The sequence below is a fragment of the Lathyrus oleraceus genome, chromosome 1, assembly GCF_024323335.1.
Source record: "Lathyrus oleraceus cultivar Zhongwan6 chromosome 1, CAAS_Psat_ZW6_1.0, whole genome shotgun sequence".
Taxonomy (NCBI): Eukaryota; Viridiplantae; Streptophyta; class Magnoliopsida; order Fabales; family Fabaceae; genus Lathyrus; species Lathyrus oleraceus.
Window position 1 is genome coordinate 330,329,691 of NC_066579.1, and position 9,492 is coordinate 330,339,182.

Sequence of the window (9,492 nt, forward strand, 5' to 3'; positions counted from 1 at the left end):
TTGTTCACTGTCTTTCTATTTTTGCAGTTTTAAAAAATCAAAAAATATATTTAGCAATGTTTAATTTAGTTTTCACTCCTTGTTCACACTCATAAGCACATACCATCACTCATGCAGATGCATGTCACTGGATCCTATTGATAACAGTTCTGCTATAGCTCGCTTCGACTTTGAAAATCCAATCTTTCAAGCTGAAGAAGAGGGTGATGAAGACTGTGAACTCCCTGAAGAACTTGCCAGGTTGTTAAAACAGGAGGAGAGGGTCATTCAACCGCATCAAGAGTCTATTGAAGTGATTCATCTCGGCACCGAGGACGTCAAGAGAGAAATCAAGATAGGTGCTGCTTTGGAAGATAATGTGAAGAAAAGGCTGATTGAATTGCTGCAAGAGTATGTTGACATCTTCGCATGGTCTTATCAGGACATGCCAGGGCTTGACACAGTCATTATGGTACACCGTTTGCCTCTCAAAGAAGGTTGTCCTTCGGTCAAGCAGAAGCTCAGAAGATCAAGACCAGAGATGGCTGTCAAGATAAAGGAAGAAGTGCAAAAACAGTTGGATGCAAGATTTCTAGAGGTTACAAATTATCCGCCATGGGCTGCAAATATCGTCCCCGTACCTAAGAAGGATGGAAAGGTATGGATGTGCGTTGACTACCGGGATCTGAACAGAGCTAGTCCTAAAGACGATTTCCCATTACCTCACATTGACGTTTTGGTGGATAACACGGCTCAGTTCTCGGTATTCTCCTTCATGGATGGCTTTTCTAGCTATAATCAAATTAAGATGGAACCAAAAGACATGAAGAAGACAACTTTCATAACCCCATGGGGCACCTTCTGCTACAAGGTGATGCCGTTTGGCCTGAAAAATGTCGGGGCAACATATCAGCGAGCTATGGTAACTCTTTTCCATGATATGATTCATCATGAAATCGAGGTTTATATTGATGATATGATTGCCAAATCTCAGACGGAAGAAGAGAATTTGGTGAATTTGTAGAAACTGTTTGAGCGTTTGAGGAAATTCAAGCTGAGGCTTAATCCGAACAAGTGTACTTTCGGGGTGAGATCTGGAAAACTGCTGGGTTTTGTTGTTAGCGAAAAAGGAATTGAGGTGGATCCGGCAAAAGTGAAAGCGATACAAGAAATGCCTGAGCCAAGAACAGAAAAACAAGTCTGTGGTTTCTTAGGGAGGTTGAACTACATTGCAAGGTTCATCTCTCACCTGACAGCCACGTGTGAGCCAATATTCAAATTGTTAAGAAAAGATCAGGCTATCAGGTGGAATGACGATTGCCAAAGGGATTTCGAAAAAATAAAAGAGTATTTGCAGAATCCTCCTATCCTTATGCCTCTAGTCCCAGGGAGACCGTTGATTATGTATTTGACAGTACTTGATAATTCTATGGGTTGTGTTCTCGGTCAACACGACGAGACAGGTAGGAAAGAGCATGAGTAAAAAATTCACAGATTGCGAGTCGAGATACTCAATGCTTGAAAAGACATGTTGTGCACTTGCATGGGCTGTTAAGCGATTGAGACAATACATGCTGACTCACATAACCTTACTGATCTCCAAGATGGATCCAGTCAAATATATATTTGAGAAGCCAGCTCTCACCGGAAGGGTTGCTCGTTGGCAAATGGTACTGACAGAGTACGACATCCAGTATACATCCTAGAAAGCCATCAAAGGGAGTATTCTGTCAGACTATCTTGCTCAACAGCCGATTGATGATTATGAGCCGATGAAGTTTGATTTTCCGGATGAAGACATCATGTTCCTCAAGATGAAAGACTGTGAAGAGCCAGTTGTTGAGGAGGGACCTGATCCAGGTGAAAAGTGGACTTTAATGTTTGATGGGGCCGTCAACGCCAAAGGAAGTGGAATTAGTGTTGTCATTACCACTCCGAAAGGTGCCCACATGCCTTTCACCGCTCGTCTGACTTTTGAGTGCACCAATAATGAAGCTGAGTATGAAGCGTGTATCTTGGGTATTGAGCAAGCCATTGATTTGAGAATCAAGACTCTGGACATCGTCGGAGATTCAGCTTTAGTGATCAATCAAGTGAATGGTGATTGGAATACTCTCCAGCCTAATCTGGTCCCCTACAAAGATTACATGAGAAGACTGTTGACTTTCTTCACAACAGTAAAGTTGTATCATATACCTCGTGATGAGAACCAGATGGAAGATGCTCTTACTACTCTATCCTCCATGATCAAAGTAATGCGATGGAACTATGTTCCCAGGATCGATGTTATGCGCCTTGATAGGGCCGCATATGTGTTTGCTATTGAACTGGTAGTTGATGACAAGCCCTGGTACCACGACACCAAGTGCTTTCTGAAGAATCAAGAGTACCCTGCAGGGGCATCCAACAATGACATAAAGACTTTGAGAAGATTGGCAGGCAGTTTCTTCTTGAACAAAGACGATGTGATGTATAAGAGGAACTTCAACATGGTTTTGCTCAGATGCGTGGATAGACACGAAGCGGACATGTTAATGTAAGAAGTTCATGAAGGCTCCTTCGGTACTCATGCCGGCGGACATGCAATGGCTAAGAAATTGTTGAGAGCGGTTTATTACTGGATGACCATGGAATCTGATTGTTTCAAATATGCTCGGAAGTGTCATAAATGCCAGATTTATGCTGATAAGGTGCACGTGCCGCCAAATCCTCTGAATGTGATATCTTCGTCGTGGCCGTTTGCTATGTGGGGCATTGATATGATTGGAGATTGAGCCGACTGCTTCCAATGGGCATCGCTTCATCCTTGTAGCCATCGACTATTTCACCAAGTGGGTCGAAGCAGCGTCATTTGTGAAGGTCACCAGACATGTGGTTGCTCGTTTCATTAAGAAAGAAATCATTTGTCATTATGGGATCACCGAAAGAATCATTACTGATAATGGTTCTAATCTCAATAACAAAATGATGAAGGAGTTGTGCAAGAACTTCAACATTCGACATCACAATTCTTCCCCTTATTGTCCTAAGATGAACGGTGTTGTTGAGGCAGCAAATAAGAACATAAAGAAGATTGTGCAGAAGATGGTCGTTACATACAGAGATTGGCATGAGATGCTACACTTCGCCTTGCATGGGTACCGTACTTCAGTACGTACATCGACCGGGGCAACCCCTTACTCCCTTGTGTATGGTATGAAAGCAGTCCTACCTGTTGACGTTGAGATTCCATCTCTAAGAGTCCTACTGGATGTCAAGTTAGATGAAGCTGAATGGATTCAGACAAGGTTCAATGAGTTGAGTCTTATCGAAGAGAAGCGAATGGCAGCCATTTGTCATGGGCAATTGTATCAGAGTCGGATGAAGAGAGCCTTTGATCAGAAAGTGCGCCCTCGATGCTTCCAAGTCGGAGATTTGGTGTTGAAAAGGATCCTTCCTCCTCAGACAAATCACAGGGGCAAGTGGACTCCTAACTATGATGGACCATATATTGTCACTAAGATTTTTGATTGTGGGGCCTTAATGCTTGCAACTATGGATGGTGAAGACTTCACCTCCCCTGTGAACTCAGACGCAGTTAAAAAATACTTCGCATAAAATAGACCCGTTGGATAGTAAAAAGAATAGTCCAGACAAAAAATGGGCATCCCGGCGAACCAAGAAAATGAAAAAGGTTTGGGCAAAAGTTAGGGATTAAAAATGAAAAGATTGTACACCCGGTAAGTTGAAAACCTGAAAAGGCAACTTAGGCAAAAATGGGTATCCCGGTGGATTGAAAACCCGAAAGGGCGATCCAGGCAAAAGTTAGGGATTAAGCGAATGACTGCGTTCTGAGTAGTTCTGAATCTCTTCTCATGTTGATAACTGGAAACTTTTGAAGGATAGGAAACAATCCAATCCCCTTTTTCAGAAAGCTGATCATTTGGAGGATCTTGAAGACGAGCGAGTCATAGCAGAATTGGAACCCGATAGAAATCCATTTCACATTGCCATTAGATTAATTGTTGTTTTTATCTTTTGTGCAATTACCACTTTCCAGGGATTGCTTCCTGATGTAAATGCCTATTCAGAGGCCATTCAATCAATAAAATTATGTTATTCAGTATATCTTTATGTTCATTTTCATTTTACCGTTTTGTTTGCAAAAATGACGTCTGAATTTTTGATAAACATTGCATCATGAAACATAAGAGCTTTACAGGTACATGCTTAATGAACATTTAAAATTGCTGTAACTTTTAAGTGCTTTGGATCGTCTATTCAGAACGGGTACACTCGGGGCATTTCCTTAAGGTTCCCAGCAGATGATCGTGGATGTTTTTCTTCAACAGTTGGTATTTGGTATCTTATCCCTGCAAAGTTGGTCCAAGCATTGGATTCTTCCATCCCCAATAGGTTCTCAATATTGTACTTCCCCAAGCGTTTGTTTCAGATTATACACTCCCCAGTAGAGTTGACAGTGTCAGACGGTATATCCCCAGTGGAGTTGACAGTGCCAGACTGTCTCTTCCCAGTAGAAGCGGCTACTCCTCAGAGTTCGATTCCAGATCGATGATCTCGATGCTAGATCCGTGGTCTCTTTTGTTGAAGAAGAATATTGGTACCATATCGGTGTTTGCTCCCCCTGCTGAGCCGTCTCTCTCGCAGATTATGGTTGTCATAACCACTGTCGTTTTCCTCAGCAGCAAGCTTTCAGTGCCATTCTCTCCCCCATTCAGAGTCTCGGTATTTTGTTATAGCCAGAACACCGCGTGGTTGGTCATTCCCCACAGAGTTTATTGTGCTGTGTGTCTCTAACAGAATGGCCAGGGTCCAGAAGATTGTGATCCTTTCCTCAGCAGAATTCCTTGCCTCGGCTTGGCGTTCTCTCTAACCTAGCATTTTTACATCCCTGCATGTAGAATCATATCGCATTGCATCCTCCCAAACCGCGTAGCATTTCCATTTTCATGGAGCATTACGCCATCGAAAAATTCAAACATACGCATGTAAAGCATAGGACATTCTCGGTATCCCAAGTGATAAGCCAGAAGTTTGTTTCCAGTACTCAGACTGAGGTTTGTTCATAACTTATCCTTTATCATTCCCAGCAGGGGTCGTTGGCCCACGCGCCGCCTCAATTATCATTTTCCCTATTTCTGTCGATGCTGACAGGCATGAAAGTTTCTGGTATCCAGACCGAAGTGGCATTCAGGCCAGTTTTCCGATGTTCAGATCGAAGAAGTTTCCGACGTTCAGGTTCACGCAACTTGTGGCATTCAGGCCAATTTCCGGTATTCAGACCGAAGTGGCATTCAGGCCAGTTTTCCAATGTTCAGATCGAAGAAGTTTCCGACGTTCAGGTCGATGCAACTTGTGGCATTCAGGTCAGTTTTCCGATGTTCAGATCGATGAAGTTTCCGACGTTCAGGTCGATGCAACTTGTGGCATTCAGGCCAGTTTTCTGATGTTTAGATCGAAGAAGTTTCCGACGTTCAGGTCGACGCAACTTGTGGCATTCAGGCCAATTTTCGGTATTCAGACCGAAGTGGCATTCAGGCCAGTTTTCCGATGTCCAGATCGAAGAAGTTTCCGACGTTCAGGTCGATGCAACTTGTGGCATTCTGCCCCTATTCAATCAACTGGAGACCCAGAAAGAAGATGGCAGCTGCTTTCGTGCTTTCGAGGTATCAAGGGATTGAATACAATAAAAGCCCAAAAATTTGCACTGAAGTGAAGTGAAGTAACAATGTCTGTCAGAATCGGCAAAGAGGTGGTCTTGAAAGAAGAATCCGTCTGGTACGGTGAAAGTCAGTCTGAATACCGAAAAAGAATGTTAACTTGGATACCAAAATAAATGGTAACACAGAAATAACCATGGCCTAAATGTCGCTCATCAGTCTGAATACTGGAAATGACTTCGATCTGAACATCGGAAAATTGGCCTGAATGCCACAAGTTGCATCGACCTGAACGTCGGAAACTTCTTCGATCTGAACATCGGAAAGACTTGGCCTGAATGCCACTTCGATCTGAATATCGGGAAAACTGGCCTGAATGCCACTTCGATCTGAATATCGGAACACTAGCCTGAATGCCACTTCGATCTGAATATCGGAACACTGGCCTGAATGCCACAAGTCGCATCGACCTGACCGTCGGAAACTTCTTCGATCTGAACATCGGAACACTGGCCTGAATGCCACTTCGGTCTGGATACCGGAAAACTGGCCTGAATGCCACTTCGGTTTGGATACCGGAAAACTTCATGCCTGTCAGCATTGGCAGAAATAGGGAATGATAATAGAGGCGGCGCATGGGCCAATGACACTTGCTGGGGATAACAAAGGTAAGTCATGAACAATCTTCAGTCTGAGTACTGGAAACAACTTCTAGCTTATCACTTGGGATACCGAGAATGTTTTATGCTTACATGCGTATGTTTGAATTTTTCAATGGCGTAATGCTCCATGAAAATGGAAATGCTACGCGATTTGGAAGGATGCAATGCAATATGATTCTACATGCAGGGATGCGAAATGCTGGGTAGAATGCCAAGCTGAGGCAAGGGGATCTACTGGGGAAATGATCACCATCTTCTGGACCCTGGCAAGGCTGTTGGAGATGCACAGCGCAAAGAACTCTGTGGGGAGATGACTAGCCATGCGGTGTTCTGGCCATACCGAGACTCTGATCGGGGAAAGAATGGCATTGGAAGCCTGCTGCTGAGGAAAGCTACAATGGTTCTGGCAACCACGATTTGCGAGAGATGACTCAGCAGGGGGAGCAAACACTGATACGGTACCGAGGTTCTGCTTCAAGGAAAGAAACCATGGATCTGGCATTGGGATTATCGATCTGGCATCGAACTCTAAGGAGCAGCCACTTCTGCTGGGAAGATAAAGTCTGGCACTGTCAACCCCGTTGGGGATATGTAGTCTGGTACTATCAACTCTACTGGGGAGTGTATGTCCTGAATCAACCGCTTGGGGAAGTACGGTGGTGAGAAACTGCTGGGGATTGAAGAATCCAACGCTCTGATTAGCTCTGCAGGGATAAGACACCGAATTTGTCTGTTGGTGACTTCACTGGGGAAGATATTCACGATCATCTGCAGGGAATTTTAAGGAAATGCCCCGAGGGTATCTGTTATGAATAGACGATCCAAAGCACTTAAAATTTACAGCAATTTTAAATGTTTATTAAGCATGTACCTGTAAAGCCCTTATGTGTCATGATGCAATGTTTATCAAAAATTCGGACGTCATTTTTGCAAACAAAACAGTAAAATGAAAATGAAAACAGAGATATACTGAATAACATGATTTTATTGATTGAATGGCCTCTGAATAGGCATTTACATTAAGAAGCAATCTCTAGAAAGAGGTAATCGCACAATAGATAAAAACAGAAATTAATCTAATGGCAATGTGAAATGGATTTCTATTGGGTTCCAATTCTGCTATGACTTGTCCGTCTTCAAGATCCTCCAGATGATCAGCTTTCTGAAAGAGTGATTGGACTGTTTCCTATCCTTCAAAAATTTCCAGTCATTGGCACGAGATGAGATTCAGAACGACTCAAAACGCAGTCATTCGCTTAATCCCTAACTTTTGCCTGGATCGCCCTTTTCGGGTTTTCGATCCACCGGGATACCCATTTTTGCCTAAGTTGCCTTTTCAGGTTTTCAACTTACCGGGTGTACAATCTTTTTTTATTTTTGTCCCTAATTTTTGCCCGAACCTTTTCATTTTCTTGGTTCGTCGGGATGCCCATTTTTGCCTGGACTATTCTTTTTACTGTCCAGCGGGTCTATTTTATGCGAAGTATGTTTTAACTGCGTCTGAGTTCACAGGGGAAGTGAAGTCTTCACCATCCATAGTTGCAAGCATTAAGGCCCCACCATCGAAAACCTTGGTGACAATATACGGTCCATCATAGTTAGGAGTCCACTTGCCCCTGTGATCTGTCTGAGGAGGAAGGATCCTTTTCAACACTAAATCTCCGACTTGGAAACAACGAGGACGCACCTTCTGATCAAAAGCTCTCTTCATCCGACTCTGATACAACTGCCCATGATGAATGGCTGCCATTCGCTTCTCTTTGATAAGACTCAACTCATTGAACCTTGTCCGAATCCATTCAGCTTCATCTAACTTGACATCCAACATGACTCTTAGAGAAGGAATCTCCACTTCAACAGGTAGGACTGCTTCCATACCATACACCAGGGAGTAAGGGGTTGCCCCGGTCGATGTACGTACTGAAGTACGGTACCCATGCAAGGTGAAGGGTAGCATCTCATGGCAATCTCTGTACGTGACGACCATCTTCTGCACAATCTTCTTTATGTTCTTATTTGCCGCCTCAACAGTGTCGTTCATCTTAGGGCGGTAAGGGGAAGAATTGTGATGCTGAATGTTGAAGTTCTGACACAACTCCTTCATCATTTTGTTGTTGAGATTAGAACCATTATCAGTAATGATTCTTTCGGGAATCCCATAGCGACAAATGATTTCTTTCTTGATGAAACGGGCAATCACATGTCTGGTGACATTCGCGAACGACGCTGCCTCGACCCACTTGGTGAAATAGTCGATGGCAACAAGGATGAAGTGATGCCCATTGGAAGCAGTCGGCTCAATCTTTCCAATCATGTCAATGCCCCACATGGCAAACGGCCACGGCGAAGACATCACATTCAGAGGATTCGGCGGTACATGCACCTTATCAGCATAAATCTGGCATTTATGACACTTCCGAGCATACTTGAAACAATCTGATTCCATGGTCATCCAATAACAACCCGCTCTCAACAATTTCTTAGCCATTGCATGTCCGCCGGCATGAGTACCGAAGGAACCTTCATGAACTTCCTACATTAACATGTCTGCCTCGTGTCTGTCCACGCATCTGAGCAAAACCATGTCGAAGTTCCTCTTATACAGCACATCGTCTTTGTTCAAGAAGAAACTGCCTGCCAATCTTCTCAAAGTCTTTCTGTCATTGTTGGATGCCCCTGCAGGGTACTCTTGATTCTTCAGAAAGCACTTGATATCGTGATACCAAGGCTTGTCATCGACTACCAGTTCAGCAGCAAACACATACGCGGCCCTGTCAAGGCGCATCACATCGATCCTGGGAGCATGGTTCCAACGAATTACCTTGATCATGGAGGATAGAGTAGCAAGTGCGTCTGCCATCTGGTTCTCATCACGAGGTATATGATACAATTTTATTGTTGTGAAGAAAGTCAACAGTCTTCTCGTTTAGTCTCTGTAGGGGACCAGAGTGGGCTGGAGAGTATTCCAATCACCATTCACTTGATTAATCACCAGAGCTGAATCTCCGAAGATGTCCAGAGTCTTGATTCTCAGATCAATGGCTTGCTCAATGCCCAAGATACAGGCCTCGTACTCAACTTCATTATTTGTGCACTCAAAAGTCAAACGAGCGGTGAAAGGCATGTGGGCACCCTTCGGAGTAGTAATGACAGCGCCAATTCCACTACCTCTAGCATTGACAGCCCCATCA